General features: G+C 47.3%; 1 protein-coding gene across 19 annotated transcripts in view; it reads left to right on the top strand.

The window, feature by feature from the left end:
• The window catches only part of LOC114861926 (uncharacterized), a 239,509-nt gene that overhangs the window by 195,471 nt on the left and 17,410 nt on the right, over window positions 1-26,628 (top strand). The gene's annotated exons all lie outside the window — the stretch shown is intronic.

Raw genomic sequence — 26,628 nt, 5'->3', positions numbered from 1 at the left:
GTGCAGCTGGAGGTGAGGACGGCGGCGCGAGCTGCATCGGGTGTGCGGCTGTGTATTTCCATTTCGGAGCGTGGAGTTTTGGGTTGCTTTAGAGTGCGTGTTCTGCGCCTGTGACGGTCGGCTCCGGTGACTCGCTCCGTTAGCGGGAGGCCGCGGCGCCGCTCGCACGGAGCCTTGCAGCAGGTGTGCTCAGATAAAGCCCTTATCGCTCCGCTGCCAACGAGAGCCAAACACGGCGTTGCTGATTAAAAATTAGGGGAACTAATTAGTCTTAAAGAAAATCCCCCAGTGAAACAATGAGCAGTAAAAAAAAAAAAAGATATTATTAGGCGTGTGTCATCAATTATTAAGTTTATGGAAAAAGAAGACAAAGAGAAAGTTGCTTTGCACAAAGAGAGAACATCTCGAGCAGAAGCGTGTTCAGTGGCTTGACCCAGTTCAGTCCTTGGTGTCACACGACGTGTTGTGATGCCAACTACGGTGGTTTGTTTACATCAGGACTAGTGACTGATAACGCATCAAATATGCATCAGAATGTGTTTTACAGTAGGTGTGTTTGGTTTCCCACCACGAACTACAGTACGATACTAACTCAACATCATTCATGGCTTATTTCACACCGCCTGCAACAATAGTAATATCTAGTTTGTCCAGACTGAGTCTCTGTCCCTCGCCTCCTTCGCGCTGTGTGTCAGGACGGGCTCTCGACCCCGAGCAGGATCTGTGTTATATAAAGTAAATAGATTGTTGCTTTGACCGTGTGACTTGCTTGTTTCTCTCTCCAACTTTGTCCAAGTTTCCCCGCAGCGGCTCACACTATTGGTTTAACTGTTTTGCAGTCTGCGGTGTACATGTCCTCGGGCATGTTATTTTAACCCCTGAGGGGTGTGTGTGTTTCATCCCGTGCCCTCTTTCTCCGGAGAGGTGAACCAGGCTTTCTTAAGTCTGATGCGTGTCAGCAGCAGAGACAGAACGACTTCAGCCTGCAGGATCTCTCTGTGTACGTGTGTCAGTGCATGGTTTAGATACATTAGTACGCGGTGGTGTTCAGGACACGGAGATGACGTGCACGGCCGTGATAACCATGGCAACCTTTTGCTCCTTAATGTAACACTCACGCCGCGATTTGTACATGTCGGCGCTCTGGAAGGCACATCATTAGACATTCAATCCAGCCATTTAAATGTGCATGAAATATAATTTCACCAGTGAGTGGAGTGATGGCATTAATGCTGCCCTGAACCACATTTCTTTGAGGGAACTTCATAGCTCTTGTTCATCATCGGGATATTCTGTCTGCTCAGCTGAAATTAAGTTTTCCTAAAATCCCTTTTTTCTCTTTTCTCCTGCCATTCCTCCACCCCGCTGTACTTTCCCCCCCTGTGTCTCCGCTCCCCTCCTCGCACCATCCCGTTCTATTATCGCCTTCCCATCCTCCCCGTTTTCCATATTGGCCTTTTTGGGTCTCACAACCGAGTCGCTTTTCTTCATGGAGCCAGGAAAGGCGCTTGAGCAGTGAATAATTCCGAACATGATAAATCCCACCTTAAATCCAGCCATGAGACTCCAACAGGGTTCCACGTGTAATTCTAAGCCCTATTATAGGGCCACTAATGCTGGTTGAGGATGGCGAATCACGGCACAGCCTGCAGCCATGTAAGAATTAGAAATAAATATGCATCGGTACCAGATAAATATAGCAAGCGGCAAATCTGCCGTGAGACTCTGTGTGTGTGTGTGAGAGAGAAGCCACAATTTGCAGGCGATGAGAAGAATTCGCAACAGCTCTCTGGGTAATTGATGGATTAAATTCAGTGGCTAAGGGGTTGGAGTTAATGTGTGCCATAATTTAAAAAAAAGAAAGCGCCGACATTTGTTGGTCAGTATTTAAGTAAATATGTTCCGCCGTCATGTTTGAACACCTCAGTTCAGGCTTGTGTTGGGTGTCTCAAGGGTGGCAGCCGAGGTGTCTATCAGCGGTGTTTATCTATCTGTTTATTGACTGTGGAATGACTTCAGGGCTAAATGAGGGCCTCGCCTGGATAGCAGCTCTGGATGTTTTTGTGCACATGGCCTCTTTGAAGTGTAATATTATTTTACTCAGCCCCGACCAGACAAATTCTTCATGCCTGTTTCCTAGAGCCGCACTAGCTGCTTATAGCTGTGGTCCAGGAGCTGATCTCCTCCCACTCGGCGGCGAGCGGCGGAGTTCCTCGCGTTCCGCCGCGTTCCCCGTGCAAAGTCCCCGTATAAATCGGACAGGCGTCCAATCAGAACGCAGGATTAGGGAAGTGGATTCGTCGCCGAACCCGGCGCTCATACGGTCTACCACATCATTTACACGGCTTACCCGCCGCTGTCTGCGCGTCGCACACGCTCGAAGATAGCATCTCGAAGTCTTTGCACCTCACATTTTAAAATTTCAAGGCAAGAAGAGGGGAAGACGTGGGATTTGCGAGACATGACATCCAATGTGAACGCGTTGTGCTATCAGAATGTGGGCGGCTGCGTGACTTGTAAACAAGACAAAGCATCAGAATGTCATAATCTGACTGGAGCAGGGTTAGGTATTGTGGTACCAGTCATAGTCATTACAAACTGAAGCGTGGTTGAAGTATATGTATCCCAATTCTAAATGTAGGTGTAAAGTATGTGAGTGAATTTTCAAAACTATTTTATAGGAAACTAGATATTTAATAAGTTCATTTTTTTATTTACCAGATCCATTATTAAATGTTGTGATATGCTACTGTGCCAAAATAAGTTCATAGTCTGTTATTCTAGTGGCACGCTCTTTGAAAGGTTCCTTAAAAATTCAGTCAGAACCTTTTCAGTCAACCTACTTAGAGACAAAAAGGTTGAGAATGTAAACCCGGTGGCAGAGAGAACAAATATCTCTAATAAGGAGAGAGGAACTGCGCTGGAACGTAGCACAACTCAGGTGCTCCTTGATATGTCGACGTATGAACTTAACGTTTAGCTTTTTCTTAATTAAAACTGTGTTGTTGTGGAGATGGTGCATGAATCAATGCGAAGGCGCGTGAATATGTCCCAAAGACGAGAGTTGTTTTCCAGCACGAGTCCCGTCATTTCAGATCAGTGATGGCTGTGAGCCCCTGCAGACTCATCACTTGTTGCAGTTAACCTGCAGGTGCTTATTACCCCCCACTGGGCGCCGGCCCCACCATGGCAGTTACATTTTAATTAAGTATTTTGTTCAATGAGAGACCTCGGTTTATACTCCTAACGTCTTATTAGATCATTTCCCCCTCTGCGCGCCGACATTAAGGCTCGACGCCCCCCTCCCACCCCCCTCCCCTTCTTTACTGAAGGCGTACGCTAAGGTTTTGTTCTCTTACTTTGGAGTGTGCCACTGTGACATGGTATTTGAAATTCCCCGGTTGTGTTGACTTATTAATTGCTTGTGCCTTTCTAACTGAGCAGCGTGGAGACGGCGCAGCATGCTGGGATATCCTCTTTAGTTGGCGATGGTGGTTGCGGTGAGAGCGCGAGGCAGCGGGTGGAGGGGTTTCTGCGCTTCTTTCACACTCCTCCTTCAGCTCATCAGTTCATCAGGCTCCTCCGTGGAGCACTTAGCCCTGAGGAGAAGCCGTGGGTGGGGGTCTGGAACTTTTGATGAATGAATACATCTCTGACTCACTCCTCTTTTATCTGACTGTTTAATCATGACTCTGTCTTTCTCTCTCTGTCTCTCTTTGTTCCATCTCTGAACCTTCTTCTCTCTCCTTTCTGGCCTCTGCTCCTCACTCAAGACAGTGGTTGCTGATTTAATTGGATTGTGCTGAGCTCCGGCTCTCTGTTGCTTCTCTTATGATCATCTCCGCGACTCTTTGACTCAGGCTTCCTGTGAAGTTCGACTTTGTAACACTCATTGAGCTTTGGTATCTCCGAGTGCAGCGCGTCTGCTCCAGGTTTTTCCAGGTATATGCCGTGTAAATGAGTTTACCATTCATCTGTAAAGTTTGACAAATCAAAAGTGGGTTAGAATATAGACAGTCCTCGGTAGAAACCGAGGCCGCTGATAGGAATGTGTTTACAACATGACCAGACTTTACCTCAGGTTCAGAGTCTGCAGAGAGAGCTGAGCTTTAGTCATCCAGAGACAAAATGCTGCTTCTTGGATCGACTACCCACACAAAGCTCACATCCGTGGGCTTGCCCCCGATGCCTCCCCACCGATACCCTCTTGCCTCTCTTCTCCCTTCTGCTCCGCTTTCCCCAACCTCCCTGAGATCGATCGAGGGAGATGATTAAGACATCAAAAGCTGTGCCTCGCTGTAGATCAAAACTCAGGGCTGACGGGCAAGAGCCCGATCCCACGTAGACTTCCGCTGCAACCCCACAGCCGGAGATTTGCCATTCCCAGCAGCTCTCCTGCTCCACTCCATTAGCATCTCCACGCCAATCGGAGGATCCCTGGGGTTCGACGTGTAGCCAAGGATGAGTCAGGACTGTGCAGTCAACCCCATCCACGGTGAGGCAGGTGCTTTAGTGGTGAGACACTGTGTGTGTGTGTTTGTGGGCATTTGTATGTGCGTGTGTTTGTGTATGCATCTGTTTATCGTAGCTCAAGGCCCTGATTCACCCCCACTGTTTTATCATCCCCAACACTGAACAGCAGCAGCCCATCACACTGCCTCTATCTCCTTTTCTCTCCTTTTTCTTTCTCTTTCACTGTCACTCTCTCCCTCGAGGGGTTTTAGTTCATGTGATTCCACGCTCCAGCTTTAGCTCAACTTTGCCACTTGGCAGTCTCGGAAGATTTTTTTTTTTTCTTCTTTCTGCTTGTCTCTCGTTTTGCTCCCGCTGTTAAAGTGGTGATAAAGCGAACAGAAAATACATACAGGATCACGAGGAGAGACTTTTCCTTGCTTGTAAAATGAAGTGCTTCATGTTCCATCTGAGCAACGTCAGTGGAACGGGATGAGAGCCACTCAGTGTTGGTTAGGACAATTTATAGGGGGGGAATTAATAAACGTCCTTTCCACCCAGGCATGGAAATAATAGGAGGGAATAATTTGAGTTTTTCTAGCCAAAGGGGCTAATAATGATAATCTAAATACAAAAAAGGCAGTTTATGAAATCATTCGGTATTTGTTTTCTTGCAACACAGATGAAATGAGCTGAGAACACAGTGTGCAAACAGTGTTATTATTCCCCTGCAACCTGGCTTTTCTAAGACATTTCCATCCATGTTCACTGATGTCATGGTTAGCACAGGCAGCAGCGCAGTCATTAATGTTGCTGGAAACATAATCTATGAATAGTCTTTATATGCCCGAGGGGGGGGGCGGAAGAGCATGTGCATCACACAATCCAGTCAAACATGTGCTGCACTGTACAGACATAAGCTAGCGAGATATTAATTCACAAATGACAGCGTTGGAACGCTGCCTAATTAATCTCCAATTACCAGTTCATCAAGGTCATTGCCACTCTTCAGACTGGCAGCGGAGTCATCTGAGCAATGAGTCGGTCATTCGCTCTTAGCCAGTCAACCAGTGAGTTAGGCCCTGGGGCTAAGCTCATTAAGCCAAAGGAGTCCCCCACTATCTGTCCCTCCTGCTATGCACCTAAGGGCCAGCCTCCCCCCTGTCAGCTCCCTGCCTTTAATTGAGTTCTCACTTCTCTTTATTTTACTGTCAGCATTATACCCATCTCAGTATTATCATCCCCTCCATCCCCTTTCTTGAGCCCATCTCCTCCTTTTCCTTTACTGTCGCTACCACCAACACTTTTTTTTTGTATTTCAGAGAGTAAGCACTTTCTCCATATTAAGATGTGAAATTCATTTTGACAGTGGGCTGGAAATAGAGTGGAACCTGCAATATTCCCCTATCTGTTCCTCCCTGTCTTCCTCTCTCTCTCTCTCTCTCTCTCTCTCTCTCTCTCTCTCTCTCTCTCTCTCTCTCTCTCTCTCTTTCTTTCTTACTACTTACATTTTTTTCTCTTTGAATCCAATGCTTCACTCACTTCCTCTTCACTTTCCTAAATCACCTGAAGAGTTTCTTTTTAGGCAAGGGCCAGCTTGCCCTAAATGATAGGAATGGTATAAAATAAAAAAAGTATTCTTTGCACTTCCTTCTTTGGATTTAAGGGCCCGATAGATAAAATAAGGGATCTGAGAAAAGTGCAGGATACGTTGAGAAACAGTGATGAAGTACACAATATGCAAAACTGACATGGCTAAAATCACAGACCATAATATGCATATGGATGTATAGCAGCTCGAATTACAGGTTGTAATAATAAATGGAAAAGACACACTTTATGTGAGAATTACAAAAACAACCTTTAGCCTTCAACAGGAACAGGAGCTGCTCTTATGTGTAGCGGAGGTTGCATAAAGACTAAAGATTAGCTTGGCTGTTACATTTGGCCCCTAGCCCAGAGCTCAACCATATAGATAAATAACTGTGTGACTGCACGGCTCAATGGCCTGGACCGTCTCCCTGAGATCATATGATGCAAGCGCGATGCTGTGTGAATGCCCGTGAATGCACTTTAGCCAAGCGGTGGCTTCTCTTACATGATTTTTCATCATTGCTAAATGTTTGTTTTCCCCCCAGGGACATTAGCGCATAGGATGATGACTAAAGCCATGTTACTGAGGTGGATCTGAGGCTTCAGGCATGTCTTAGCCTTCAAATCCCCCCTCAGTGTACCAGATATACGGAGAATGGGCTGTGTACAATATGCAATGATGCGTAGAAATGCAGGCACACAGATGCTTGCACAGACACATAGGATGCACATGCGTTCTATTACGAATCATTCAAAAGTGGACTAAATGTTGGAACTGGAGTTTTGTGCGTCTGGACCTGACAGAGAATGATGCTTGACATTGATGCTTGTGTAAGTCATGTATTTGACATCATGTGTCTCTTTTGCTCCCTCCACGAAGAGACCACACTGATAAGCATTCTTCCGCATAGAATGCCAACCTGACCGATGCAACGCCACGTCCTGTAATTAAATTTGTAATTTAATATGCAATCAGCTCCAGCCATTGATTATTCAACTTAACCACTTTGCCCTGTCTGACTAAACGGAGCTTATTGTCCTGTAATGTGCCAGAGAGGCCAGAGGGGAGGCAGGGAGCAGAGGGTCAGGGCCCATCATCTCGCCCAAAATAGCCTCTAAACGCAAGGCAAGGCTCCCATTATTAGGCCTTTCAAGTTGACGGGGACGGGGCGGCACAAGGCCTGTTTACGTCCTCCGGTATATTTGGAACGGGGGGACCGTCGAGAGAGAGGGCGGGGGGAGGAAGGGCATGGCACGGAGAGAGAGGAAATAAATTACCGCGATGGTCCAGGAAGTGCGAGGCAGGTAATTGCAGTTGACAGTCCAGTCTGCCACACAGTTAATTTGAGCCCTAGCCCAGGTTGCTCTCACTATAGTGCACCATACTTACTGTATACACAGCACAATCTGTCTGCATAGGTACCTGCCCAGACGCCATGTCTGTCTCTCTCGCGCTCTGGCAGGAGAATTATGTCGTCAGCAAGATATGAGCGGCTCACGTCTCCGCTGGTAGGTGCTCACTCCATATCCTTATTTTTCCTATAGTTTAATTTTCCACTGAGAAATATTGAATTTTAGGCAGGGTGATAGTGTACCTGTCAGTGATAGGACGTCATCTCTAACTCCCGCTGACAGGTGGACCATTATATCTGCAAGGGAAAATAATCCCCCTCTACTTTAAGACCAGCAAATTTCAACCCTTTGGTTGGTGATTGTAGACGAGCAGGACAGAAAGGCCTCTTACCTAAATCTCCTCTGATCGGTTAATGAAAGACATTATTTAGGAAGCTGATTGCTTTTTCAAAGTCAGCTTACAATGCGGGTGTTTATCTCTGAGGTTTCATTATAGTGAACGTGAGTGGGGGGGGTACGTGGACACATACACACGCAAGCATCTAAGATATTGTACTCATACTGTTTTTTCTTTAACTTTTAAAGAAAATAATAATATTAAATCTACATATATGTTTAGTTGTAGTACAAGAGTTTACCTCAAGTGTAATCTTCATTTTTTATCTTAACATACAGGGTACAGTCTAACAAGCAAAACTTGTCATCAGATTTAACTTTGGTGTTGACATAGACCCAGATTTTGTATTTTTCCATAAGCGTCCGATGCCGTCACGCTCAAACGAGTCCTCCCCTCACGCGGCCGTCCTCGGTGTTAAGGTTGGGAATGCCCAGTGGCCCCTTACTCTGCTGTACCATAGATGACATCAGCCCCCCTGGTCCCACATCCCTGCAACCACTTGACATTTCTATCGACATTTCCCATAGTGCTCTCACATTAAAGGGCGTGACATTTCATTTGCACACGATGTTGATTAAAATACACCCTTATCCTCTCAAGAAAAAAGGGGTCTGGGCCATTTTTGTACCCTCTGCTTTGGGAAATGGAGAAGAGATGTGGGAATAAATAGTAGATTAACTGATTGGGGGGACTTTTGAAAAGGCCCTTGGCCGATCTTCTGTAAAGACATGAGAGAGAAGACGCGGGGCAAACTCTTACCAGTTCAACTGTTACTGACTTAAATAGCGAAACTGAATGAATCAATCCACACGTTGTGACTTAAGCAGGTCTGCTTCTCCCGAACCGTCCGTCTCACTGTGTTTAATGCAGACAAATCCTGATTTCAATCAAGCCACATTCAGGCAGAGTCTGTCAGTGGCAGGTCACATTTGCGTCCACTCCACGCCACCTGCACCGTGCTGCTGTGTGCAGATGTGTGCTGATGTGTTAGCCCCAGCTGGACTTGTATGATCTGACTCCAGGCCAGGTCTCACCTGCCAGCTCCTATCGGCTCCTCCACTTGTACACTGGCCCGGGGCCTGTCACTGATGGACAGCCTGTCGTCCACTCTAAACGGCTGGCGTCCAACGACGCCTGCTGATGTCTATTATTCTCCCCTTAAACAGCTTCTGACAAAGAGATGCAGGTATTTTTTTTTATCATCCACCTCGGGTTTCTCTGTCTGGTGACTTGCTTAGTGTTGCCAACGCAGCGTTAGGACTGTACTTTAATAATGAGGTAATTATACACTGTATTAATCTTAGCTCGTTCTTTGTACCTGAACAAGACTGACACCAACCTGCTTTACTGAGCATCGTCACCGCACGGTGGTGAAAGTGTCATTGACATCTGTGACTCGATTATAATAAATTAGCACAAAAGACAATGTATAGCCATAAAAGAGACTTTTATGGTATACTTTTATCCCCAAGCAGCCAAAACGAGGATCATATTAACCTAATTAAAATCAGTTGATACGGTGAAATACCTAATGACCGCTTTGTTGTTAAACTAGGAGAGGTGCATAGGTTAATCATAGCCTGTGAGCAGCTTCATGTAATAGATCCATAATGTGATAATTACTTCACTTTTACTCAAACTTATCTGTGTCAATAAAAAATAATGCACCTTTTTTGTAACATTCAAATTCAGTAACCTGTGCATTGGCACAGTTAAAGTAAAGTTTTTATTATTTAAACAAATAATAAATATAATTGTGTATTAAAGGTTGTTTAATTTGTTTATTTGTTTCCTTTAGTCCCTCTTTTGTCCCATTTAACAGCACTATTGCATTACTTTCTGAAAGTTGTGTTCCAGCAGCAGCTGGCTACAGTTATGGAGCAGATATCACGTTATGGAGATGACAGTTATATCGTCAACTCCATCAGAGCTCCACAGTGAAACAATTTGCAGCGTCCACAGGGGCAGACGCAAACAAAGCGCTTTCCCGATATTCCTTTCTCAAGCGGCCAGGATGCCAGGGTCCTCTACCAAACGGAGGGGAGGACGGCGGGCCTGCGGAGTGATGGATAAAGAGACAGTGGAGGAAAACGTGGAGGAGATGAGGGAGAGAGAGAGGAAGCGAAAGGAGATGGAAAGAAAAAAGGTTGAGAGAGAGAAGTGAGCCCAAATTGGGAATCTATTACTGAGGCATGGGTACAGCAGCCACTCTCTGTCTCCCGTAAACACACAGAAATGTGTTCAAGTGCAGGGGCTTTATAAGTTTCCCCTTCTCCAGAGTAATGTGCTTTGAATGGCTGGTAAAATGGGACTGGGAGAATTTCATTCCTGCTGCCTCCCCAGGCGACTCACCTTTGGCCCACCGATGATATGAGCCCTTTTCTATTTTTTCCACTTTTACTCTCCCTCGTTCTCGCTTTCCATCTTAGCCGGCGGATGGAGAGGCAGAGAAATAAATGGAGGGCTGTGGCACAGCAGGGGATGGAGGGATGGAAGTGTGGAGCGAGCGGCGCCGGAGGATTGTGGTACAGGGCTTATTTATTTAGTGGAATGAGGCAGGTGCGCCATCCGTAGCTCAGATTAGCTCATCTGTTTATGCTAAATGCCACACCATGGGAAGCGTGGTCGTGTCACGGGAGGCGCCCAAACCCATTTTTCTCGCTGTCCTCTGCTCCCAGTGATCTCTGGGTATGTTCTGTGCGCCTGTCAGACCTTTGCTGGGATCCTCGTAGCAGATGTCGTCAGCAGATTATTGTTTTCGGTTTTCTTTCTGTTTGTCACTTAGCTAATAGCTCTTTTATTATTTTTCAGCCCGATACAATTCCACATCAGGGGGTTTGTCACTCATGACAGTGCAACAGAGCCAGCGTGGACCTCTGTCTTCCTGTTTACTCGACTGGTAGATGAAAGCACGTTTGAGTCCTGCGCTCGCATGAAGTCATGAAACCCCGGGTGCTGCCTCTCTCAGCACCCACTTAAATATGACTGATGGCGTTTAGGGCACGGTAACACTAGATGCTCAAAACATGGCAACAGAAAAACAATCGGGCCGGTTGTTCCGTTCGTGTTATGCACACGCGTGTTGAAAGTCCTGGCTGTGGGAAGTGACGTCCTCCCGATGCGTTCGAGGCACAAACGCCGTTTGGCCACTCGATCATGCTCACATCATATTTGACGTAGTGCCCTAACTCGGCGTATACTGTGAATGAGGTCTGTCCCTGTGATTTCTGTGCAGCTGAAATGTGAACTTTTATATATGAAGTCAAAGCAGCCTAAACACCGCCTTTCAGTGTATCAGTCTTTGCTTAGAGTTGTTTGGATGGAGGTAGGAGATTAACCGTAACACATTTGCTCATCACATGTATGAGCGGAAAAGCAGAAACGCTCGTGTGCGAGAACTCCCAGCGACCTCCGGGCCCGCGGAGCATAAACACACCCCTGTGCCAGTTATTACGCACGCCGCCAAAAACACGACTGATTTACATTTCGGTGGCTCTCTGAATTTGTGACAGCGAACCAAATGTCACACCTGCCCTTCAAGTTGTGTATCAAAAGGTACAAAGAGGTCGTGAGGTCCCGCGTCGGTCCTGGGCCCGTTTTTTTACACCGAGATGCTAGCGCCGCTACGGTACGTGCTGCGAGGCGAGCGTGGACACGCCGCGACCTTTCACCCCTCTGTCCTCGTGCACGTGGACGTGGACCGCGCCTCCTCTCCCTCACCTTGTCTGCACCCGGTCGAGCCGCGAGGAGACGGTGGCAGCGCTCGCTCCTCCAGTGGCGGGAGTGAACGGAGCAGCCCTTCACAAACAATAAATCCCCGAGGGTCCCCTTCGTTCCTTCTCCCCCTCACCTCTGAGCACTGGCTTTTCATTTGTTTTATTTACATAGCTGCCTTTATGAGCTTTCATCAGCAGGTCTGCTTATATAGGAAACTAATGGCTTCTCAGAGCCGTAATTCGAAAGCGCGCGTGTGTGTTTGTGTGGGTTCGCTTGCTGGTGTGCATATGTGCATTCATCTGTATGTTTTATGTTGGTATTTCCACCAGTGGATTTACATCCGTGTGTGTGTGTGTGTGTGTGTGTGTGTGTGTGTGTGTGTGTGTGTGTGTGTGTGTGTGTGTGTGTGTGTGTGTGTGTGTGTGTGTGTGTGTGTGTGTGGTCCTCTATCTTGAGGGGAGGAAATCAACATTTCCTTGTGTTTTTTCTCCAATATAACCCTCCACTTCCCTTTTCACTTTCTATTTCACCCTCCCTCCAGTTTTCTACCTCATCCCTTTCTCCCTCTGCCTCCATTTTTCATTCCTACATTTCTCATTGATTATCCATCATCACTACAACACCACTACAAGATATGCTGGATAAATACCAAACACGAGTCCTGGTTTACAGATACAGCAGTGTTTCTGCAACGGGAGAGTTTTTTTTTTTTCCTTGTTAAATACTTTCAGGCAACACTACTTTGTGCAGCTGCGTGGAAATTCAAGTGTGCATTTTAACACTGTGAATAAAATGTGGGCATTTTCTTTTTTGTGGAACGCTAGTTTAGCAGTTTTTTTGATTTTTCTGTGGCTTTATAGTTAGCAGTAAACTCAGCACGCAACACAGAAATAAACAGACACATTTATGTTGTGGGAAAACTAACACTTCCAGCACCTCTGCTCCCCTCCTCTCTGTTTAACACCCTCGGTGCCTCCCTTGGGCTAAACAGAAATAGGTCCAGCTTAGGGACATAATTGGTCTTGATCTTTAGGCTGCAGGCATATTCCAGCGGTGGGTCTGGATGGGGCTCTTGTTATGTGTGAAAAGGTGGCAGGGGAATGCCTGGCCAGTAATTAACAGCGTACAGGGAACTGTGGAGGAGGAAATTTAAAAGTGAATGGGGGAGACGGGCCCGTTCTGTGGCGCTGCCTCGCTCCCTCTGCCTCCTCTGTTTCTCATCTATTCAGTCTTGCCTGTTATTGGAGCTGATGGGTTTATAGAGTTTTTCACACTTTTGGAAGTTGGGCTGGCATTGTGAATTTGTTTTTCGCCTGCTCCTCGTTTCGCGCCCCCACGCCCCGGCCCACCACACACAAACATGCTCCCCTCCCCCTTGTCTTTTTTCTTTTTTTTTGTCATTTCAGTCTTGCTGACTCGTGCAGTTGTTGTTTTTTTAAATTAGCAAATTTTTTTTGTCTGTATTAATGATAAAATACTGTAATAGAAAGCTTTTCTATCCAGCTTCTCTCGTGTATCTGACCTGTCTAAACCAAGTAAACAGTTAAATGCATATTATAACATTGGGGCATGTAGGTGATTATTATAATTTAGTTAGAGTAGAAACAACTTAGAGCATCTGTGACCCCTCATTAAACGTGTAGTTAACAGAGAATGTTTCTCTTTTTCTCATTGTTTTCTGTCTAAACTCTGAATAGATTTGTTGCGTACGTGTAGGCTAAGTAATAGGAAACTTTAAAAACTATAGATTTAGATTTAATGCCTACAGCAGAACCAAAGCGATATCTGTATTCTTTGTCTGTTTGCCCGTTTTGTATAAACATAGGAAACCAATTGCAAGTTTGAGTCTGCTTGTTCCTCACTTGTGTCTGTTTGTCTGTAAGGCTTGTCCTCCTCTCTGGAGCCTTGCTGTATTCAGGCTAAACCTGTTCGTTGGAGAATCCTGTTTACTTTGTTAAAGCAGATGGACAGAGGCGCAGGAAGTAGGCTGAGCCATGAGAACCTCCCAGACAGGCTCCGAGATAAATGGACACGCGGCTAAATGAAGGAAGGAAAGGCCTCAAATGGGCCGGGAAGCACCCGGTGTGGGGTTTGAAACCCTTCCCCAAGGTGTGTGTGTGTGTGTGTGTGTGTGTGTGTGTGTGTGTGTGTGTGTGTGTGTGTGTGTGTGTGTGTGTGTGTGTGTGTGTGTGTGTGTGTGTGTGTGTGTGTGTGTGTGTGTGTGTGTGTGTGTGTGTGTGTGTGTGTGTGTGTGCGCGCGCGTGTGCCTGTGTGTGGCTCGGGTGGTAACAGGTGGGAGGTATGCCATGTCCTGGTTAACAAGAGTGTTATTGTGTTGTTCTGTCCTGCATGACTGACCGTCAGCTGTGTGGGGTCATCCTCCATCCGCCTTTACCCAGGAACGCTAACACGGCAGCTACGCATGCTCGCACACACACACACACACACACACACACACACACACACACAGTGGACACAAGGACACCCCCAATCACACACGTGCACAAACAGATTCTGTTATGCATCAGTTGGTGGCCTGTAATTGAATTGGGACATGATCAGTGATATTTCCGATTTGGTGGCCCGATGCACCCCAGTGAAGAGGCATCTGCTCGCTTCCACCCTGCCACCGAGCTGTTCGAGGCTGCAGCCAGCTTCAGACATGGTTTACACACACACACACACACACACACACACACACACACACACACACACACACACACACACACACACACACACACACACACACACACACACACACACACACACACACACACTCCTCCCACCTTACCCCACGTACACATACCTTCCCTCAGTCGCTCACACACACTGCCCCGGGGCAGTCTTGCAGTTCTGTAACGCCACCTAACAACAATACTCCCTCAACTGCTTGGCTGTTTACTTTCTGATTGAGTTAAAGTCTCCCACTTAAAGGATTACCTTACGTTTCCCTGAACCCTCTGTCCTCGTCGACCTGTGCTCTCACTTCATCCTTACAGGCACACAGAGTCACGCACGGACAGGCTGGACACATGTCTGATCCTGGGCCTTCAGCCATATGATCGCAGGAAGGAAAAACATAATGTTTTATAACATACCTTGTTTTTTCTCCTCCCATTTTACTCTTTTTTTAAAAGCCACATTTTACATGAAAACCTAAATTCTCTTCACTCTGGAAGTCTGCGTTGTGGAAATGTCTTTTGTCTCGTGACGTGTGACGTGAAGCACTCGTGTCCACTCTGAAGTGGAGCTCAAGTGGTCTGACAATCTCCACCCTCTCGTCTAAAGCACCCCCTCCTGGGCTGGGTGGGTCGGCCTAAGCGCCGAGGCGGGGACGCGGTGGCGTAAGTGACAGGCTTGTTTACCAACAGACTAATTGTTGCCCTCCCCTGTGCTGCTCCTTGTAAGGCACTGTATGGCTCCCTGTATGCATCATTGTGTTGAAGGCGAAGGCTAAGAACTAGGGTTTGAGGGAGTGAGTGGGTCAGAGGCGTGTCAGTAACCCGTGTGTGTGTGTGTGTGTGTGTGTGTGTGTGTGTGTGTGTGTGTGTGTGTGTGTGTGTGTGTGGGGGGGGCCTGCCGTGGCGTCTGTCCACATGCTAGCCGAGCCCGCTGCGTGCTACAATGTGCTTTTACTTGCAGGATTTCTATCATTTAGGAGCCACGTGCGCGTCTGTGTTTGCTCTTCTCTTTGGTCAGACACTTGTTACCGTTGTCGCCTCCTGCACCCTCTTGTTTCCCGACTGAACCGAAGCCACGGACTTCTGGGGGATTACGGCTCTGATGCCATCCAACACCCTTTTAATTATGGCCTGCGTGGCTGCAGGAAATGCCAGGCTTACGGTGGTATCAGACCCAGCGCTGTGGCACGAAGATGTCCGTTTGGCTTTAATCCGTGTCCCTGGACAAACACTCAGCGGGGATTGAACCTCTTTGCGCCTCTATTTGTAGCCACACAGAGGGATCTAGATTAATGCAGATGGATGAAAGCACGCGCGTGTGTTCAAGGAGGTCAGCAGGCAGGTAATTTATGAAACTCTAGGTTCACGTGTTCATTCTAGTGTCATTGATCCAGGCAGCATGTATTTTCCTCTTCCATTCCCCTTGTTATTCTTGAGGCACATATTGGCAAACAGCATTATCCTTCAAACACATGCGTCTAGGCAGTAGCGCTCACATAAAGTCACAAAGTCACACAGACACCTAGGAGGCCCCCGAAATTAACATATTGTCATGCCTGCCTCTTGGGGAATGCAGCAGACAGCTGACTACTGGAGCTTATGAGAATGCTCAGTTGTCAAGACTGAAGAATTTACATGAAGGTGCCGCTTCCAGTTTATGTGCTATGCGTGACCCCTGTGTGCCAGCTAATGCGCGTGCTGCGCGAGTGTGTGACAAAAAGCAGCCAAACGACAGCCGGCGTGCGTCTGAGCCGTGTTTGATGTTGCCTTTTCCGAGCGAGCGGCGCGCGTGAACGCAGATGCTGTTCAGAGAGTTCAGCCGTAGTCGCGTGAAGACGTACGTAACGTGCTTTTCATTCGGCATTTGGCGAGTAGGTTCGCTTTTTCGTTCCGATTTCGGAGGTCCCCCCCCCCCCCCCCCACATGCCTCCCTACGTGTTGCTAGGAATCGTTTTGACAAATTTGCCCACGTTTGCACGTTTGCATTGGTTTGCCTTTTTTTTTCTCCTGGTCAGCGTTCGAATGCCTGCGTTCACTGATCGGCTAAAGGTTGGAAATGGTTCAGCATAATTCATATTAGCAAAAAATATGTTCAAGGCCTCGCTGGCACAGAGTCGTTATTGTTCCAAGGTCACTTATTTTCCAGGAGGTGTGTGAAATAGCACTGACCCTACAAGACCCCTGTCACAGAAGTACGGCATGTCACAGGGCAGTCCTATAACATGCAAACACGCACACACACACACACACACACACGCACAGCATGTCAACAGGTGGTTTCTCTGTACACATATCTTTAAGTTCACATTTTGAACTTCTATCTTGTTCCATGTTATTCAGGCCTGCTGTGGCATCATTAAGTCCTGTTTCACCGTTTACCTCATGTCTCAACAACAAACATTGCACAAGATGAAGGTGAGTGTGAGATAAATTGCCTTATTTAATATATAGCACAATGATTGACTGGTGGTGAACCAAACCAACTGCCAAGTGCAGTGAGGGTCATAAATAATGCAAATTATAGGTAAATTGCTTCTAAAATAAGCAGCTGACCTTATGGAAATCTACAAAACCTTTGTGAAAGAACTGTCATGCTAGAATAGAGATTTCGCAACTGATGAGTCACTAGAGCGGTTTCACCTCGATACTTAACTTCCACCGCACAGTGTGTTTCTCACCCGTGCTTCGCCCAACTTTCTCCACGTTGCCTCTCTTCAGACACCAGGCCTTTTCCGCTTTCTTCCCCACTCAGCCAATATGTTCTTTGGAGCCTTTCCCAGAACACTTTGGCATGCGCCCATGCCCACTCCCAATCTGCTCCCTCGTTGGACGCAGATCCAGAGGACAGCAAGGGGGCACTAAAGGTGGTGTGTGTGTGTGTGTGTGTGTGTGTGTGTGTGTGTGTGTGTGTGTGTGTGTGTGTGTGTGTGTGTGTGTGTGTGTGTGATTAGGGCTTTGCCCTCGAGAAGGCAGACGTGATGAGATATAGAGACAGTGATAAACGTCTCTCATGTCCTCCTCCTGTGTAACGTGCCTTTAATGTTTGGACACTGCTTCTTCTCCTCAAAAAGAAAGGCAGTTTAAAGTGAGACGCTGCCTAAAAATACCCACCTTTGGTCTCTTTGGTGGAAACTGCGACTCTCCCTGACGACTGCGGTGAAGTTATGAACAGGTGATGAGAGGCAGGACAAGAGGGAGATGACAGAAAGATGGTCAAGGGGGCGAGGGAGGTATGAGGGAAGAGAGAGGGACGAGAGACATGCAGGTTGGGAGGTGGAGAGCAAGACCCGGATGGACAGACAGGTGGAAATGGGGCGTGATGCTCAGCTCCTGGATTAAAATCGGTTGGGCATTCTTTGTGTCCTCAAAGGCAGCGTTTGGGCTCATTTGGGGCAAAGTCAAGGGACGTTCGTGTGGAACCCTTCAGCGGAGCGGACGGTGCTGGGACGGCAGGCGACGCCACCAGGCCATCATCATTACCTCTGAGTGGTTCTCTCTTAAATTTGTGCAGCTGCGGCATCATTTTGTTGTTAGTCGTGTCAGCTGTCACCAATTTACCGAACCGGTAACTTTTACGTCGCCCCCGATTACCAGCCCACTCCAGCGCAGACCTCCGCCTTTGTCCCCTTCTCCATTTCACTCGTCCCTCTCGCGTTTCGCCCGAACCTCTGTTTGTCCTCTCATCCCCTCTCGCGCGCGCGCCACTTCAGCGCCGCTCACCAAGGCTTGAGCGATCTCCTGGTAATGGTGTTTTTAAGTGGCCTGTTTGCATAGAGGGCCTATGGAGAGAGAGCCTGTGATAGAGCCAGACTAAGTGGGGCTTGTTACAGCGACTGAGCTCGTATTCAGAGCCCAGTCGTCCACTGGGGGACTGGCTGCTACTGTAGTCTGGCTGTGGTCTCGGAGCCATCACCGGCCAACACGGTTCCAGCACTGCGCTGTAATGCGACGCGTGGGAGTTTCTCAAAGCGCGGTGGCTGTGTACTGTAGTGAACTCGTACCACGTATACTGTGTGCAGCGCTGTAGTGAATGCCTCCGCGTGTGCACCTGCTCGCATTTATGCCGGCGTGTTTGTGCTGCGCGTGTGCTCACCGACTCTGAACATCCCTTTCCCTGATTGGGTTGTTACCCCAATAAGTCCACCTCGGTGCCCCTGAAGAATCGCCAGTCCTCTGCCTTCATCTCGGCTTTAGATTTCATTTTAGGGTTTCTTTCAAATTTTCAGCGAAGTTATTTGCTTTTACTTGGCCATTGATAAAAGCTACATTAAAGCAGAGTGACTTTGATGCAGGGGAGAGGAACCTTTGGCAACGGGCCCTGATGAGACAGCCAGCCGGCCAGGTTTTCATTAGATGAATGCTGTGCGGGACTCCAGCCAGATAAGATGGGCGCCAAACACACTGGAGCCAACCAATATAGTTACAGCAAGGTGCTCTCTATTTCACTTCCTCTACGTCACCGTCTGTCTCCGTGGAAGTCAGTGTCTGCCTCTCTATCGCGCGCTGTATAACCTGAGAGAGGCTACGGCTGGGCTGAACAGCTTCCATGCCCTTTGCAAATCAACACACCCAGAGCGGTGATTTCCATAAAAATGTCTTGGCCCAGCTTTGCTTAAGAATAGGTCGAATGAAATAGGTAGCTTAGTGGTAAATGTCAGGGAGAGATCCAGGAAGCAGGGAGACATGAGGGGGGAATGGAATGAGCGAGGGAAGAAAGGAGAGAAAATGTGTGAAGGCGTATGAAAAATTCAAAGGTTTCCGAGCTCGCAGAATGACACGTTGCTGTACTTATCACAGGGAATAACATACTAAGTACATTTCTACATCAAACACCTTAAATGACAGATGGAAAATGTTCAGATGGATGTAAACAGTCAGGAGTCCTCTCTGAAGGCAGAGTGGACAGAAGCTGTGAGGGAGGGGCCGCTGCGGTTTTCCACGACTCGCCAAAACTTTGCCCCCGGACCGTTTAGGATTCCCAGGATTCCTACGGATAATAATAGCTACAGAGAGGTGCACTGAGAGTCCAGCCGGGCCAAAGGCTCTTTACTCTGTCTGGTGCCGACACGAGTCAAAGGCGCTGGATCCATAAAAGCGTTGATGGACATTGGCTCTTGCAGCTCGTCAGCTTTAGACACACTTATTTGGTTTCTAGCTGCCTCGTTTACCAGTGCATTACAACATTTAAACGTGACCCCTACAGTTTCCAGGTGTGAGCCGCAGTCTGACTTGCTTTGAATAAGTGTGTCTATTTGGATGCATTTCTATATTTATACATGGCTCGGTAAATCCTCTCACTGAGGGCTTTAACTTTAGAGTGTGTGTGTGTGCGTGTGTGCGTGTGCGCGTGTGCGTGCGTGTGTGTGTGTGTGTGTGTGCGCGTGTGCGTGTGTGTGTGTACGCGATGCCACAGATAGCTGATATCTATTGGGGCGTTAAGCTGATTAGTGTGAACTGTGGCCAGGTTCATTTGCATACGTTTCTTATCTCATTAGATCGGTATCAGCCTCTGTCACCATGCAAGGCCTCGACCGGGATGTCTTCGCACACACACACACACACACACACACACACACACACACACACACACACACACACCCCGCCCTCAATGCCCCTGGCTAACAACAACACTAATGTGTAACACCAGCCAAGAAGTGCAGGCTCCTCATCTCCTCCTGTCGCCAGCAGTACTACACTGCTGTTGCAGCAACACATCACGTCTCCTCCTCAGGCACACAGTGTCCCTGGTCTTATCAAGGTCATTAACTCTCAACCCGTACTCGCATCTCCTCGCTGTCATTCTGGCTCATCTCACTTTTCCTTTCACATTTGTTTCTCTATTTGTCTCTTTTTTAAAGGTTTACAAATCTCAGTATCTGTGTGACTTTCCAGATGTTGGCTGTGGTTCACGGTTAATATTTAGGAGTTCTGGCCTAAACATATAGAACATTAGTAAAACAAAATGCAAACAAAAGCGCTTTTGCCTTTTTCCCAAACATGTGCCAAGTAGATAATTGTATGACCAAATGAATCCCATTCAAGTTGCAGGCTGTAATCAGTTCTCATGCAGTAACTAGGATGTGCCTTTACACGTGTTGACTTTCTCCCCTCTTTGATTTTGAAACCCAGACATTTTTATGTCGTCTTTTGAACTTCGTGGACATTTATAGAAGGAATTACATCTTAACAATGGGACCACTGGACTCTCCGAACCCTTGAATTATTAGTACAGTAATTGTTGTGTTGACATATTTATTAAACCATAAAACAGTGCATCTGTTTGTCTTCATGTTATGTCAGCAAGAACTCAGATTTCTGTGGTACAATGGTAAACATTTGCTTTGCATTACAGCACCAGAGACGCTGCAGCTCCTGTTACTCGCCTTGTTGGCCTCGTTACTTCCGGACTCGTTTTCACCAGCGAGCACTTGTGTGGTTTCCTCGGGCAGCGTCGATGTTTGAAGATGCTTCTCGCGCTGCTACTAGATCACATTTTATTTACTATCATGGCTTCCTTACCAAGGACAGCATTAACGCGTTGTTTTATGAGTTCTGTCAGCGCTGCCATGCCTGTGGACAAACCAATACATTGTTCTCATTTATCTGTCAAGTCTCTGGCGCCTTGAGTGAGTGGACCTGCACCGAGTGCTTGTTTCAGCCCTGTTCAGTCATCGCCTGTACGTGTTTCCATTGTCAGGCCAGACCATGGATGCTTATGGAGACATACTGTATATCACTGGCTGGGCGTCCGGCGGGGAGGCTTCGAGGTCACATTCATTTTTAGTTAGAGCCAGTGTGTGCTCAGGTTAACATATGTCCTCCTATAGAAATTTTAGTGTGGCTGCATTCATAAACAATATATTACTGAAGCAAGCTGAAGGTACTCACAAAACCACCACGAGGCAGACATCTTGAATAGGCACATGAGACAGGAGTGGACCCTTATCATTATCGCTGGTCTAAAGCTGTACAGTTGTGTACCATTTCAGATGTTAGCAACAGGCTTAAGCACGTACACCTTAAGAATGAGAAGAAGAGAAAACAAGATAAGATTATGTGGTAGGGCGAGGAATTAATTGGCTTAAAGTCATTTTCACAATATCTCTAGTATTCTCCCCACCAGTGCTGCTAATCAGTTTCATGTCATTGTTTGCACCAGGATTTGTGTGAACAATAGAGTATAAATCACAACATAAGGTTGAATGCGATCTGATTTTCATACGCGCTGGCTGATTACTGCAACCGTGTTATTATTTGCTTGCAAAAGTCGTGATAATGTGTTGTGGAGCTAATTTGTTTTGCAGGCCGCCTCAGAATTGAATGCGGAGAACAGCTCCTGTGACACTCGAAGGGGCTCCGGGCCGAGCGTGCAAGCGAGCGAGCAAATAGAACACGCTGTGCGGTCGGAGCAATGTGGGACATGGTGTCGGGTCGAAACGTCACGCGGCGGCGCTTTAAGGACAGGAAATGAGCGAACGAACGAGCAACGAACGATCACCTCGCTCCTCTCGACTGCTTCAGCGTTCTGCAAAACAAATAATACAAGGGTTTGAATTCGTCCCACTTCACATCTGGTGTCCCTCACCTCTAAGGCCGACGCAGACTGTGACACAAAAAGGCACGGTTTAACTTTTTTTGTACTGTTACTTGTGCCTCCTCGGTGATGAAAGGAGAACATGTACACGCCGGCGGGTTAACTGTTAGTTAGAGTTAGTTGGGAAGAGAGAGCTACAGAGACAGCCCCTTACATCTCTGTTCCCTTCAAGAGGCTAATGCTTTATTTATAACACCGCACCCCCCAGGTGCACACCTCAGGTCCCTGCGCAGCCCCTTCTCTCCCCCACAGGTACGCTCGCGCTGCCTCGCGCACCTTCGCATGGCTTCACTTTCAACATCCCACTCCTGTGGCTGCATGAGAGGAGGAAGTGGAGGGGAGAGGTACAAAGACGCGGCGTGACGCACGTGCGATCTGCAGACTGAAGCGGTTTTCCCGCAGCCGCGGTCTCCGGTGTCTCGCTGCAGCGCTCTCTCGTGTGTTGGGAAAGGCAGGGATGAACCCCCCCCAATCCCGCAGCCCCGCTTACTCCCACCGAGCAGGAGGAACAGAGGAGAAGGAGAGGGTGATGGGGTACGGAGAAATGTGGAGGACCTCTGAAGGAAAGGAGGAGTAGAATTGGATTGGAAGTGAATGAAGAAGACAAAGAAATGCTGGTGGGGGGGGGGCTGGTGTTGAGGGGAAAGGGGGATTTAAGGAAAGCATGATAAAGATGGAAGGAAATGTGTCTTGCTCTTTTTAAACTTGGAGATGCTCAATCCCTTCTTCTCACTCCAACCTGCATTTCTGGGTCACTAGAGACATTTAAACTGCACTTATAATTAACAGCTATTTTTAAACAGGGAGGGAGAAGTGGAGCGGTGGCGAGGTACAAAAGCATTAAAATTGCCCCAGATTCGCTATTGAATAGGACACATCAAGGCAATATGCTGGCAGATCAAAGTGAGCGAGGAGAAAGGAGACAGGGCCGATCAGTGGGGATAAATTGTTCCCTTTATAATGGCATAAGAATAGACCTCTTTGCAGCTGAAACAATTTAATAACTGCATTCATTACCTCTGTCCAGCCTGTCTCTCTTTCTGTCTGCTGCACAATGTGGGACCGAGTTTGCCATGTGCTACCTCTCTTTGTGTCTCCCTCTTTCTCTTTCTATTCTAAACTCATCACCCCTTTCCTTCCCGCGTTCCCCCTCCACCCCGTCCCGCGTGCTCCACCTTTCCTCCAGCCCCCTCGCCGCCGCCGCCGTTTTGCTACAGCAGCAGAGGTTCCACTGAGCCGATGTGCTGCAGGCCCCGCAATGAAGATGTGCAATGTCTGACACTCTTGGAATGAGAGCCCTAATAGAAGGGGAAGCGGTTATCACAGAGCTCCCCCAGGACCAGCCTCTGTGTGCCTGACGCTAATTATGGCGCATGCAAATGAATGTGCAGCATTAAAGTCAGGAGGAGCCTGCTTGGCTGACTGTGTGTGTGTGTGTGTGTGTGTGTGTGTGTGTGTGTGTGTGTGTGTGTGTGTGTGTGTGTGTGTGTGTGTGTGTGTGAGCTGCTCCCACAGTGTAGTTTGGCTACATAGAGGTGTCTGTGCACAGCAGGAGCTAACCACCGGGCCCGTTCCCCCGTTTACCTCTTGACACCTGCAGTGGTTTATATATTTACACTGATTCCATTCCTAAGTCTTTATTCATTAGCATAGACTAAGGGAGCAGGCCATGCATCAAAGATTAGGATGAAAAAACAGGCTCTGAGCAGCGCGCGCTCTCTTTCTTGCACATATGTGAGGCTGAGCAGAGAGGAACTCACTGGAGGATTCCTATAAATACATCTCCCTCACATTCACGAGCAACCTCTCCAAGAGGGCGCCTTTATTAAAACCATTTTGTCTTCCCTTTGTGCCCTTTGTAAGCCTCTGCGTGTGTGTGTGTGTGTGTGTGTGTGTGTGCGCGCACATATGTTTCACGCGTCTATGCATTTGTGACGGTGTGCGTGTGTGGTGATCTTTATGCACACTGTGTTTGTAGGTGTAATTTTTTTTGGGCACGCTTAATTGAATTTGCAGTTGCACACATTTAATTGTGTTTACATCATCTCTGCGTGTGTTTGCGCCGGCGCCTTTGTGTGACGACCTGTATTTCCTTGTCATTTGGTGTGTATGTGTGCGTGAGAGCGAGGGTAATCTATATGTTGGCCATCTTATCTGCCCATTAGCCTCTTGTGCCCTGACCAGTATTCCCCCTCTCCCCTTCCTGCTTTCTGTAATGGGTAATTTAGCCATGCTCGCCTGACATCTAGCCTATTCCTTGTTTAGTTGCCATGGCTACGCAGGCCTATGGATTGCTCCCTTGCTCTCTGGCCTTGCTGTGGAAGCTATACCTGTAGATGGCTCAAGTGATCATAAAACACGCACACACAGACACACAGTGTGCCCTACATAGACACACTGGATTGATGACTCTGCTGAAACTGACAGTAATCATGGAGGTGATGGCTATTGTGTTTTGATGAGAGTTGATCTAAATGAAAGAAGCTGAATACTCGATAGTGCTCCAAACATTTCGGCCTGACTGTTTTTAGGAGGGTTTATCGTCTTTCTTTCCCTGGTATGACAGATCTGGGCCTCTGACGTCCTCATAGATGAGGCCTTCTGCACTCATAAGCATAGCTCCTATACTCCACATAGACACATATCGATGCCAAGCTGGAGGAGTAGCCGTGGATGTGTTGTCTGGGGCTATGGACGTTGCTGTTGTATTTGGAGCATATAAAACATATCTGAGAAGTTTATAGTCATTTGCTATTCAAGAAACTTCACTTCATCATCAGTCTTGTGAGGCTGTTGTAGTACATGTACTGTAGGAGCATATGCCAGAGCCGCTTTCCATTGAAGCTACTCAACATGGGCAGAGAGAGGGTTTGCAGTCATGCAGAGGGGGGAAAAGGCAGCTCTGGATACGGTCTCTCGTCCTCATGCATTTTGCAGGACTTGCAAGTTGGAGGTGGAGGGTTGTAGCAAAGGGCTTTGGGGTCAAAACAAACAAACGCACTTTAAGTTTTCATGCTTTTGCAGAAGATCTTGTTGTCTTTGAAGTTGTGAGCAAAGGAGCGAGGGAGAGGCAAACGGGTATAGAGAGCCGGGCTAAGGAGAGCAGCGAGGGAAGGAGAGCGAGTTATAGAAGTGTGAAGCCCTTGAGTTGAAACTGTGCCTGCTCGGGCCTACAGAGAGCAGATGACAGTAGCTTTGGTTGCTTTTGCAGAGCTCACAGTGCTTTTGCCTTACATAACCCCTCCCATAGTGCTTTTTCAATTATTTGGGGAGAAATCTTAAGTATGCACTTTAAAAGTTAATGCTTTTATGTGTTCCAAAGACGGGGGGAGGGAGAGGGGGGCGCATTACAGATCACACATGAAGGGGATAGTGCTGACAAGTTTGCAGAATATCGACAATTATAATATTCTATAAGGTGTATCAGCACAGCTTGAACACTGTGCAGCAGTGTTTTAGGGAGGGAGCAGGAAGATAGGCACTGAGAGATACATAGCACGGGAAGAACAGACACATACTCCCCCTTTCCCCCTTCCCCCATCCCAGATTCCCCTTAAGGTGCCCCTTAGCACCCCCCCCCCCCTTTTTTTTCTGCTTCTCTGCGAGGTTAAAGCGCACCTTCCCACTAAAGGGCTCTGGGGTCACACATCTGCATGTGAAATGTGAACCCGCTGACATTCCAGGGCAGCCCTAAGCCGTGCAGTCCTTTTGTTCACTAGGGTGCCAGTGTCATGCCTAACAAGCCCGGTCTCTGAGGGAGCAGAGAAAGACAGCGAGCGAGAGACGCTGGTGTGTTGTTGATGCCCTCTGCAACAATGCATTTTTATATATCTATCTATCTATCCAAAAAAATTGTAGGAAAGAATAAGTTGTTTAAATGATAATAATAATATATTATAATAATGTGATATTTTCTTAGTGGATCCAGATGACATGAGTTGGCTGTAACCCCACATTGCATTGCTTTGGGTGTGTAAAATGGTAATGTATAGAGAGCTCAGGGGGTCTATATATTGAATAAGGTCAACTCGACCATGAAAAAACAGTTAGGTTTCCTTGACAACAGGGCAGACATTAGTGAGATCAGTGCTGGCACCAGAATTGTTTATATTCATGGCTTGGTGTAAGAAAAAAAAAAAAAAAAAAAAAACGGCGGCCCTGACGTCTGTTTCTATGCTGTTTAGCCCTTCGATTTCTGACTCCTCGAAGTCCTGAAGAAGCCACTAAACACAACGCAGCGTTCAGGCAGAGCTCGGCGCACATGCGAGGGCTTTTAAATCAGGCAGCGCATAGATGTGCTACGGCAGCGCTGGGGTCCTTTCAGCCTGTGAATTAAGTTCGGAGGCACAAAGGGCAGCTATTCACCAGGCAGTGATGGACTTCACACTGGCCTTTATGTCCTCGCTGGCAGGCGGAGAGGGAGAAAGTGGAGAAAAGTTGTGAGGAATGAGTGAATAGAAAACAAAGAGATTGCCCGGGGGGGGAGTGGGCTAACGTGTTTCAGTAGAAAGTATTAATTAAGTTATTAAATCATTGCGACCACAGGAGGACGTTCTGCATGTCGGCCTGGTTGTTCCCGTACTGTTAGACTCATTGTATTATTCAATGTACATATGAAAGATTCTTGTGAGACAAGATTTTAACATTTATGTAAAAATAAATAATCAACAGATTGTCTACAGGCATTGTCCCTATGTTTTTGGACACTTTATGCAGCAATATTACGCTTTTTCATATATATTATGTCCTCATCATAAATATACCTATGCTCAAACAGCATATTCTGTGCAATAGGAGCAAAAAAAAAACAAAAAACTCTAGGTCCAGGGGCGAATACTAAC

This window comes from Betta splendens, chromosome 9 (assembly GCF_900634795.4).
Source record: "Betta splendens chromosome 9, fBetSpl5.4, whole genome shotgun sequence".
Taxonomy (NCBI): Eukaryota; Metazoa; Chordata; class Actinopteri; order Anabantiformes; family Osphronemidae; genus Betta; species Betta splendens.
This window is presented reverse-complemented; position numbering and strand designations above follow the sequence as displayed.